At 47.7% G+C, this 10,408-nt stretch overlaps 1 long non-coding RNA gene across 1 annotated transcript; it reads left to right on the top strand.

Annotated features, from left to right (window-relative positions):
- Positions 1-597: 597 nt before the first annotated feature.
- Positions 598-5,688, top strand: LOC122172303 (uncharacterized). The gene is made up of 3 exons (XR_006172495.2): positions 598-1,956; positions 3,324-3,414; positions 5,548-5,688. It is a non-coding gene; the product is annotated as an uncharacterized LOC122172303 (long non-coding RNA).
- Positions 5,689-10,408: the final 4,720 nt, after the last annotated feature.

Raw genomic sequence — 10,408 nt, forward strand, 5'->3', positions numbered from 1 at the left:
AGGAAAGATGGCAGCGGCTGCACTTCCTCTTGCACTTTCACCCCTGGGGGGAGGAGAAGGAGGGGGGCGATACCACCCCCCCCCGACAAAAATCCAGCGGGGGCCCCCCGGCTGCTGCTCCCCGACCAAGCGCCGCCGCCGCCGGGCCCGGCCCCGGCCCCGCCTGCCTTGCTACACCCGCACCAGGAGCGTCGGAAACTTTCCTCTCTTCTGGGGTTCTAACGCCCCCCACCCTTTTCATAGAGACCCCCCCTCCAGCCACTCGGGCTCCCCCCACCCCCCCTGCTTCCTGCCCCCTCCCTCCCTGCATCCGCCAATGCAAGAGCAGCCAGAGCCAGCAGGCCAGCCCCCACCCCGCCCGCGGGGGCTGGGGGCTGCAGTCTCCCCCCTCCCCAGCACAAATCCTCCAATGCCGAGCCAGGAGCAAGGCCCCCGCCCGAAGCATATGGGGGGGAGGGGGCTGCACTCACCCCCTCCCCCGAACAACCAGGCTGCATGCAGCTCGACCCCCCCAACCACCCCGCCCGCAGAGGAGAGGAGGAGGGGCGGGGGGGCCAGCGGTATCACCCCCCCGCAAGCGCAAACCGTCCAATGCAAACCCTCCCTCCTGGACTCGCTGCAGAGCGGCCCCCACCTATTCTCCCCACGCCTGAGGAAAGCTGCTTCTAAAGGGGCTAGGGGCTTCAGGAAAAGCAGCCCCCCCCGCACTCAGACCTTCACTGCACCGCCTTCTCCGTGAGGGCAAGAAAGCTGGACACGGGGGGGGGGAGAAAGGAGTACAGGAGTTCGCTCCCAATCCAGGGCAAAACCCCTCCTGAGACGAACAATTGGGGAGGCGCTGCTCGGGGGGGGGGAGCTGCACGAGTCAGCCGATTACACAACCCCGCGTCCCTCCATGTTGGGGAAACCCGGACTGCCCGGTTTAGCTTTGTGCTGACCATTGGGATCCTGGAGCTGAACAAGCCCCAAGATCCGTCCATGCAAGGCTCCCTCCACAGTGAGGCTGGGTTCCTCAGGCCCTGAGCGAAGCATGCCAAGCACTCTCACTACTTTGATTGAATAAGGGGCTTTCTCTGGACTGGCTTCCTTGTGCCCTCAGGGTCTCTCCATCATAAAATCCTATTTTAATGGCTTCACAATAATTCAGTTCTGGATGAAATTTGACTTGTTCGGTCTTGGTGTGGGAAGCCACAGTAGTTTGTTTTTGCACATGTTCCCCCTACTTCCACCACTAAGTTCATATTTTATTCTAAGAAAGTATTTAAAAAGTCACAGGCTTCAAGTGTACTTTTCTACACTTGTGAAATTAAATTAGATATGGTATTAAAAAAAATTCCCAGATCAATTCATAAATATGGTTTCTTCACTTAAAATGTTATACTAGGGAAAATACGGAATTTTGTGCACAAAAGAACATCCCAAACTTTCAGTTTTTTTCCCCCAAGAGCTCAGACCAGAGCACATGTATAAAATAGTGGTGGAGCTGAAAGAGCATTCTGGGTATTGATGTGCAAATGAGAACACCAAGCTTCCAACTTCCAAAACGGAGTTATTGTAATAACACTTAAGGCCATATAGTGCCCTCAATCTGTGTGCTGTATTTCTGTTGATGTCAGTGGGAGTTGCTTGTCTACATTGAAGGCAGAGTATTGCCAGTGTAGCTTTTTACCACTGGATCAAGGTTTGTGTATATTACATACACAAACATGCAGTTAGGTGATCTGACTATTTGGATTGCAACTGTTACAAATCCACTTTAAATACTCACAAGTTGCATAGATACTACATGCTAGTAGTATTGTTCTCCAGATCTGTTTGCCTGTCACAGAAACAAGAGTACTCAATATAGTGAGGAAAAAAAAAATATTTGTATTTAAGCATACATGTCAGGCAACAATTCACAGGCTTCACATACATAGTGCAAAGAGATCATAAGGAACTCTCTTCTCTTTTCTGGTGAGTTTTAGTCAGTTCTGTGTCTTTTCCTCTGTTGGTTTATTTTGCTTTTTGCTTTATTCAGCTCCATATTCCCTGATACAGTTCTTCTCACCCGGCTTCCTATTACGGTTCCCCCCTGCCTTTTCTTTGTCTCTCCTCCTCAAGGGGGAGGGGAGCTGAATTCCTGCTGCCGACACTCCACTTTCTTCAGAAGACCTTTCTCCAACCCCCATGGAACCTTCTGGTTCCAACATTCTGTCTCTTTCGGCAAAGGGGCATCACCCAAAACATGCTTCCCGCTATTTGTACGGAAAGTTAAATATTCAACTCCAAAGTGTTGTTATTTGTGGAAAGTGAAGCCAGTCATTCTTTCCCTTAAATAGTGCATTGGATTAGCATTCTTCATACTCATATTCTAATTAATGTATCGTGCCTGTTAAAGATCATCACCTGCAGACTACTGCAGTCCCAAGAGCAGCACAGCAATTTAACTGGCATCTTCACCTCTTTTACATGACAGAGGTTACTCTTGCAGTGTTAAGGCTGGGATCTAATCTATTTTATTTTCATCCTATCACTCTTAATACCTTGGCCTTCATATATTTATGGTCTCTCCAGCTGTTAAAGCACCACTCATAAATACCCTAATGTAAAATGTAAAGCAGTTTATTCTTAATGCTAATATGGATTTAAAATACATACATGTTCTATCTCTATTTAACTGTGATCACTTAATTGCTACTCAAGTCAACTTTTATCCCAAGCTTGTTCTGTCCCAAACATACACAATCACAAGCCATCAACCCTCCCCTCCCTAGCTTATAGTCCCCCCATCCAATCATCCATCTGATCAACTGCCATTTCCCAACTGTCTTGGAGCTTTCTGAATCCAATATGTGATTCCCTTTATTAAAGGTGTATCACCCACAAAGCTGCTTTCTTGCTGTTTAAACCAGAATAAGCCCAGAGACTGAAGATTCACAGGGAGAAGGGAGGGGGGAGAGAGGAATATTGCTATGTATAGATGATTGATACTTAAATCAGTTAACAAATGCTCCATATATTACTTGTTTTTGTTAGCTTTGCACTTAATATTTATTAGAGAAATATGCTTTTACTAAAAAGGATTAGCCACTCACAGTAGAATAGATACTTGACCCATTTACATTGCTTTCTATATATGTTTAATATTTATAAGAGTTAATGTGAGACTACAGTGTCTGGACATGACAGATTTATAGTATCAACATTGGAAGGTTAAATATATTTCAGGCTACCTCATTTAAGATGTGATACGTACTATTAGATTGCTGGGTATCAAATTAGCTGTTGAATAAGGCATGTTTGATAGAATTTAACTAAATTTATTAAAATTTATATTTAAGACAAGTTGTGCACGATTGGCCTGAGACTTGGAAGACTGAGTTCTTTATTCTTTAAGTGGTGGCTGCAATCTACCTCTCCACACCAAATCATGTAAGTACCTTATTAGAAGTATTATTACCCTGTAACTTATTTACCCTCATCAGAACCAGCAAATTACTGGCTTTTTGATAATGTACTAACTGGAGTACAAATAACTAGTTTTATATTTAAAGGGTTCACACCCACCTTCAGTGCAGGGAGTTCATTTGCTTTTCCAGGTTGATCTCTCAATCCATTTTCTTTCTCTGTCATGTTCTCTCTAAATATATCTCTCTCTCAATTATGTTATTTATTTGTATTCAATATCTTTTTGTCAGGAGAAAAAATTCTTCTCATCCACTTTATCCAACTTTTCTCTGTTGCTCTCTTCCTGCTCCTGTGTTGTCCCCACTCCCCACATCTTTTTTGATGATTTTTTCTCTTCAGGTGCCTGGTCCCCACTCAAGCACTATATCCTTTATTTGAATAGTAGCACAGAGGAGTTTTATTAGCTTGTTAATAATAAACATAGTCTTAGTACATGGATGTACTGTACACAGCACGTCACAATGGCCCAGTTCCTGGTCACTTTACTCACACAGGTATACCCCTTAAAATCAATGGGACCCACTAATATAAATAAGGTGAGTAGAATTGCATCCTGCTGGGTAACTAAGGGCTTAATCCTCTCAAAGAGTTGAGCATCCTCAACTCTCATGGCTGTTGAGGATGCTCTGCACCCTGTGGGGTTGGTTCAGTTATGACAACCTTTAAACTAGTTAGTTGGACATTGTTCCACATGGATTACAACATGTTAGCGAAGTAATCCCTCACAGACAATTGAGTAATGTATAATAATGAGTAGTCATATGACTTGTTTACTTTTTAATTCTGTTTCACAGAATTATATAGTAAATATTTAATATACTATATGGTGACATATTTTCAGTTTTAGGAACTAATAATAACTTACCTGAGTTTTCAGTGAAATTTAACTCCTGTCAAATACCACTGTTGTAATGGGCAATGAATTCAGCATTCATTACTTATTAGTAGGGCCCTACCAAATTCAGGGCCATGAAAAACACATCACAGACCGTGAAGTCTGATCTCCCCCCGTGAAATCTGGTCTTTTGTGTGCTTTTACCCTCTACTATACAGATTTAATGGGGGAGACCAGCGTTTCTCAAATTGGGGGTCCTGACCCAAAAGGGAGATGCAAGGGGGTTGCAAGGTTATTTTAGGGGGATTGCAGTATGGCCACCCTTACTTCTGCGCTGCCGTCAGAGCTGGGCAGCCAGAGAGCGGCGGCTGTTAGCCAGCTCTGAAGGCAGCGCCCCACCAGCAACAGCACAGAAGTAAGGGTGGCCATACCATGCCATGCCATCCTTCTGCGCTGCTGCTGGCGGTGGCTCTGCTCCAGCTGCCCAGCTCTGAAGACAGCACAGCCGTCATTAGCAGCGCAGAAGTAAGGGTAGCAGTACTGCAACCCCACCTACAATAACTTTGCCTCCCTTCCACAACTCCTTTTTGGGTCAGGACCCCTACAATTACAACACTGAAATTTCAGATTTAAATAGGTGAAATCATGAAATTTACGATTTTTTAAAATCCTATGACCATGAAATTGACCAAAATGGCCCATGAATTTGGTAGGGCCCTACTTATTAGGCTGATTGTCACTTTATTTGTATTACTGTGGCACCAGGACCCCAGTGCTAGGAACTGTACAAACAGAACTAAGAGAATCCTTGGCCCCTAACAACTTAGTTTTACAAGTTACCCTGAGTTCATTATTTTTTGACAGGGAGGCATCCCATGGGAATGCTGATCCAAAGAGCAAGGGTTCTCAAATTCTGTGGTATGTGGGGAGGGATAGCTCAGTGGTTTGAGCATTGGCCTACTAAACCCAGGGTTGTGAGTTCAATCCTTGAGGGGGCCACTTAGGGAACTGTGGTAAAAATCTGTCTGGGGATTGGTCCTGCTTTGAGCAGGGGGTTGGATAAATGATCTCCTGAGGTCCCTTCCAACCCTGATATTCTATGGTTCTTCTATGGATCACATCTTAATGGTGGTTGGTGGTACACCAGCCCTTCTATTCACAAGCATGTGAATAGCTCTTCCCATTCAAGAGGGCATAACATTTCTGAGACAACTTTAGCAATTGCTTACATGGATTACCTGTTCTGTTCATTCCCTCTAAAGCACCGGATATTGGCCACTGTTGGAAGATGTGATACTGGGCTAGATGGACCTTTGGTCTGACCCAGTACAGCCATTATTATGGAAAAGTAACTGGGAGTATATGTAGGTATTTTAGTTGTCTTTAATGTGGTAAAAGTTCATTTGAAAAATGTTAATTGCTTGTCTACTTTTGCTCTTTCCCATATCTTCCATTTATCCCCTGCCCTTGCTTTCACTGCACATGTTTCTTAGCTGGCTAATTTTATTCTCCTTATTAATCTCTATACACTTCTCTGCAATTTGGTTCCTTCCTTCCCTGCTTCTTGGTAGGGTCTCTAGATGCTACTGTAATACAGAAAAATTGGTTCTAATCACTAGATATACATTATCTGGATTCCAGAGAATTTGGACTATGTGGAATAAAATTAATGTTTTCCATTCTTATTTTTATCAGTCCTATTATGCTTCCTAAGGTAAAGGGAAGGAATAATTGTCTGATTAGGTCTTTCTTAAAGAAGTTTGAAAAACTTGATACTTTTGTTGAAAAGAGGGTATTTGGATGTACATGATTATTCCTAGAACTTTGTTTTACTGGAGTCCTGTATTCTTAATGGTGGGTGTCTTCTTATTGTCAATCTTAATTTTACTTATTTTGTATCCAGAAATTAATGTGAATGTGTGACAGGTAGATTGCTGGGGACATGTGTTTTAGTGATGTATAGTCATGTTGGTGCTTATAGACGTTTCTTATAGCAGTGTTTCTCAAACTGGGGTCGGTGGACCCCTGGGGGTCCCCGAGGGTACTCCAGGGGGTCCGCGGGCCCCACTGATCAACTCCTCCCCCTCTCTCCCAGCACCTTCTTCACGCTGGGGCGGCGCTGATGCGGAGGAGCCGGGACCCTGGGTCCGCGCCGCTCCCAGAAGCGGCCAGCACAGGGCTGAGGGGAGCAGGGGGGTCTCCGCGCACAGTCCCTGGCCCGAGTGCTGACTTTGCAGCTCCCATTGGCCAAAGTGCCTACGGGCTGGGGCAGCGTGCGGAGACCCCCTGGCACCCCACCTAGGAGCCTCTGCCAGAGGGATGTGGCAGTTGCTTTTAGGAGCCGCCCAAGGCAAGCACTGCACCCCTCACCTCCTTCCATACCCCAGCCCAGTGCCCGCATCCAAACTCCTTCCCGTACCCCTCATCCCCTCCTGCACTCCACCCCTCTGCCCCAGCCCTGAGCCCCCTCTCGCACCCAAACTCCCAGCACGGAGCCCACACCCCACTCCCTCCTGCATCTAAACTCCCAGCCCAGAGCCCACACCCCACTCCCTCCCACACTCAAACTCCCTCCCAGAGTCTGCACCCCCTCCTGCACCTCACCCCCCTGCCTGAGCCCCCTCCTGCACCCAAACTCCCTCCCAGAGCCCACACCCCCTCCTGCCCCCCAACCCCCTGCCCCAGCCTGGAGAAAGTGAAAGAGGGTGGGGGGATGGAGTGAGCAGGGGGGTGGCCCTCAGGGAAGGGGGTGGGGCAGGGCGGGGCCTCAGAGAAGGGGGTGGGGCAAGGGCTATGCCGGGGGGGGGGGGGGCGTTGGGGTTGGGGTCCCTGAAAATTTTTAAATCAAAATGGAAGCCCTCGGGTTGCTAAAGTTTGAGAACTGCTGCGCTAGAGCATTGATTGCAAAACCTTTTTACTCTCAAATGGCCAAAAAGTTGATCCAACATGGCCATGAGTGGCTATCTTAAATACAAACCCTTTCTTTCTCCCGGTGTTCCATCCTCCTTTCTTTCCTCACTTTATCCCTCCTTGCTGTGTTTCCAAACAGTCTAGAGCAGAAAGGCTCTATTTCCAGTTACCTGTGGAAGAAACCAGTTTTTAAATCTGATCACTCCATTCAGTCCAAGAGTGACCAGATTTAAAAACAGGAAACCTGTAGCAGAGATGGGAATATAATAGGGTTGCCAACTTTCTACTCCCACAAAACCGAACACCCTTGCCCTGCTCTGCCCCTCCTCCGAGGCCTCACCCCTGCTCACTCCATCCCTACCCCCACCCCATCGCTCACTCTCCCCACCTTCACTCATTTGCTCATTTTCACTGGGATGGCTGGGGTGCAGGAGGAGGTGAGGGCTGTGGCTGTGGGCTCCAGGGTGGGGCCAGAAATGAGGAGTTCAGAGTGTGGGAGGGGGCTTCAAGCTGAGGCAGTGGGTTGGGATGCGAGAGGGGGTGAGGGCTGTGGCTGGGGGTGCGGGCTTTGGGGTAGGGCCAGGGATGAGGGGTTTGGGGTACAGGAGGGGGCTGCGGGCTGGCGGGTGGAGTCAAGGGGTTCGGAGTATGGGAGGGGACTCCAGGAAGAGGCAGGGGGTTGAGGTGTGGGAGGAGGTACAGGCTCTGGGCTGCGGGTGCGGGTTCCGGGGTGGGGCCAGAAATGAGGGATTCAGGTAGGGTGGACCAGATAGCAAGTGTGAAAAATTGGGATGGGATGGGGGGTAATAGATGTCTATATAAGAAAGAGCCCTGAATATCGGGACTGTCCCTATAAAATTGGGACATCTGGTCACCCTAGGTTCAGGGTGCAGGAGGGGGCTCCGGGCTGGGGCAGGGGGTTGGGGTGTGGAGGGGGTGAGGGCTCCAGCTGGGGGTACGAGCTCTGATGTGGGGCAGGGGATGAGGGATTTGGGATGCAGGAGGGGGCTCTGGGCTGGGACTTGGGGGTGTGTGAGGGCTCTGGCTGTGGGTGCAGACTGGGGTGGGGCTGGAGATGAGGGGTTGGAGTGTAGGAGGGTGCTCCGGGCTGGGACTGAGGGGTTTGGAGGGTAGGAGGGGAATCAGGGCTGGGGCCTGCTGGGGGAGTGAAGGCTCCGGCTGGGGGTTCAGGCTCCAGGGTGGGTCTGGGGATGAGGACTTTGGGATGCAGGAGGGTGCTCCGGGTTGGGATCGAGGGGTTCGGAGGGTGGGAGGGGGCTCTGGGCTGGGGCTGAGAGGTTGGGATGCAGGCAGGGTTTGAGAGCTCCAGCCGGGGGCTGCAGACTCTGCGGTGGGGCTGGGGCTGAGGGGTTCAGAGGGTGGGAGGGGGATCAGGGGTGGGGTGAGGGCCCAGGAGGGGGGCAGTCTACGGGCGGCACTTACCTCAAGCAGCTCCCGGAAGCAGCAGCATGGCCCCACTTCGGCTCCTGTGCGGCCAGGTGGCTCTGCGTGCTGTCCCCTCTGCAGGTGCTGCCCATGCAGCCTCCACTGGCCAATAGGAGCTGTGAGTGCAGTGCTTGGGGCGGGGGTAGCGTGCGGAGCCCACTGGCTGCCCCTACGCATAGAATCTGGAGGTGGGACATGCTGGCTGCATCCTGGGAACCACATGGCTTGGAGGCTATCAGAGAGCCTGCCAGCTCCTTTACACAGTGCCGCCAACCGGACAGTCAACGGCCTGGTCACCGGGTTCCCTTTTCGACTGGGTGTTCCAGTCAAAAACAAATCCAGTGTCTAACTGCTGAACACATCAAGAATTGGGCATCCCTGGGCAGACAAGCTGCCTCTAGATAGATCTTCTCCATTTCATAAAATGTGTTAGATAGTAATTTAAGTAGGCAACAGTGCTTAATGTCTGACATTTACAGATTAACTAGTCAAGACATGAAGATTATCTGCTCTTCTGAGTAGGAAAATGTATCAATAATTAACTGAGTGTAATTGGCATGAAGGATTAGACTCAATAAGAGACGTGACAGTGTGTGTAACTACGGTGGCACACCTTCATTTCTTATGGTGCTGAGCAGGCTGACAACTTTTGGCCTTGTGCCTCAGGACTTACTTAAGTTGTTAGGTTCACTACAGAACCCTGTAACACTGCATTGTGAGCTTCCAGAGTGGTCCTTGTGTTAAAGGGAGTATTTTTCAGCACTGTGAATAAACTACTTTTACATTAAGGGTTTGCCTTTACGGTTATAGAAAACAGTCATATACCTGAAGAAATTAGTTAACAAAAAATGCTCCTTTAAAAATAAGTTTTGCATTGACTATAAATAAGGCAGAGACTACAGACATTGACATGATTATTACTTTTATAATCATACAATCGTCATTGCATTTTACACCAGTCACCCCAAATCCTAAGATCCTTACATAATTTACTCAAAAATTTCAATTGGCTTCTGTAAAAGTTTTACCTGAGTAATGACCTTGGGCTCTGGCCTGTTAAGAATAAGGTTGTTTAGAATAGGAGATTTGGTAAAACTTGTGTGCATATAATACATATCACCTATCTATGCTATCTTAATCATTGCTGTGGTATCTGAATATCTTACATCTGAGGATCTAAAGTCCCATACAGGCATTCATGAATTAAGTATCAATACTGCTGTAGGGCAAATAAGCATTATTCTTGTTGTACAGCAAGTGAAACTGAGGCACAGATAGGGGAAGTGACTTGCCCAAAAAATCACACAGAGAGTGAATGGTAGAGTTGAGAAGAGAAAACAGATTCCAGCTAAATTCCAGCTCCGATTTTTTTCTTTCATGACCCTAATGGGCTGTGGTGGGGTGCCTGATCATGTGGTTATATGTCTTGCAGTTCCGTATTCTAGCAGTCATGACTGAAACCACACCGTGTAATACCTGTCAGCTGTTTGATAGAGGGACATCTGTTATTTCAGATACAAATTTGCTCCCCACCTACACCATCTTGTGATATCTTGCTTTCATTATCTTATATTATTGATAAAGTTTGATTAGATAAGTTGAGATTTTACACGAGAGAGACAAGGTTGGCGAGGTAATATATTTTATTGGACCAACTTCTGTGTGTGGAAGAGACATTGTTAAGCATAAGGGGTTCAATCTGTCCCACCTTGTATTTAGTTTTGAACTCTGGTTACCTCTCTATAGCTGAAGAACAACTCTGTGGAG

The sequence above is a fragment of the Chrysemys picta genome, chromosome 15, assembly GCF_011386835.1.
Source record: "Chrysemys picta bellii isolate R12L10 chromosome 15, ASM1138683v2, whole genome shotgun sequence".
NCBI classification, from domain to species: Eukaryota; Metazoa; Chordata; order Testudines; family Emydidae; genus Chrysemys; species Chrysemys picta.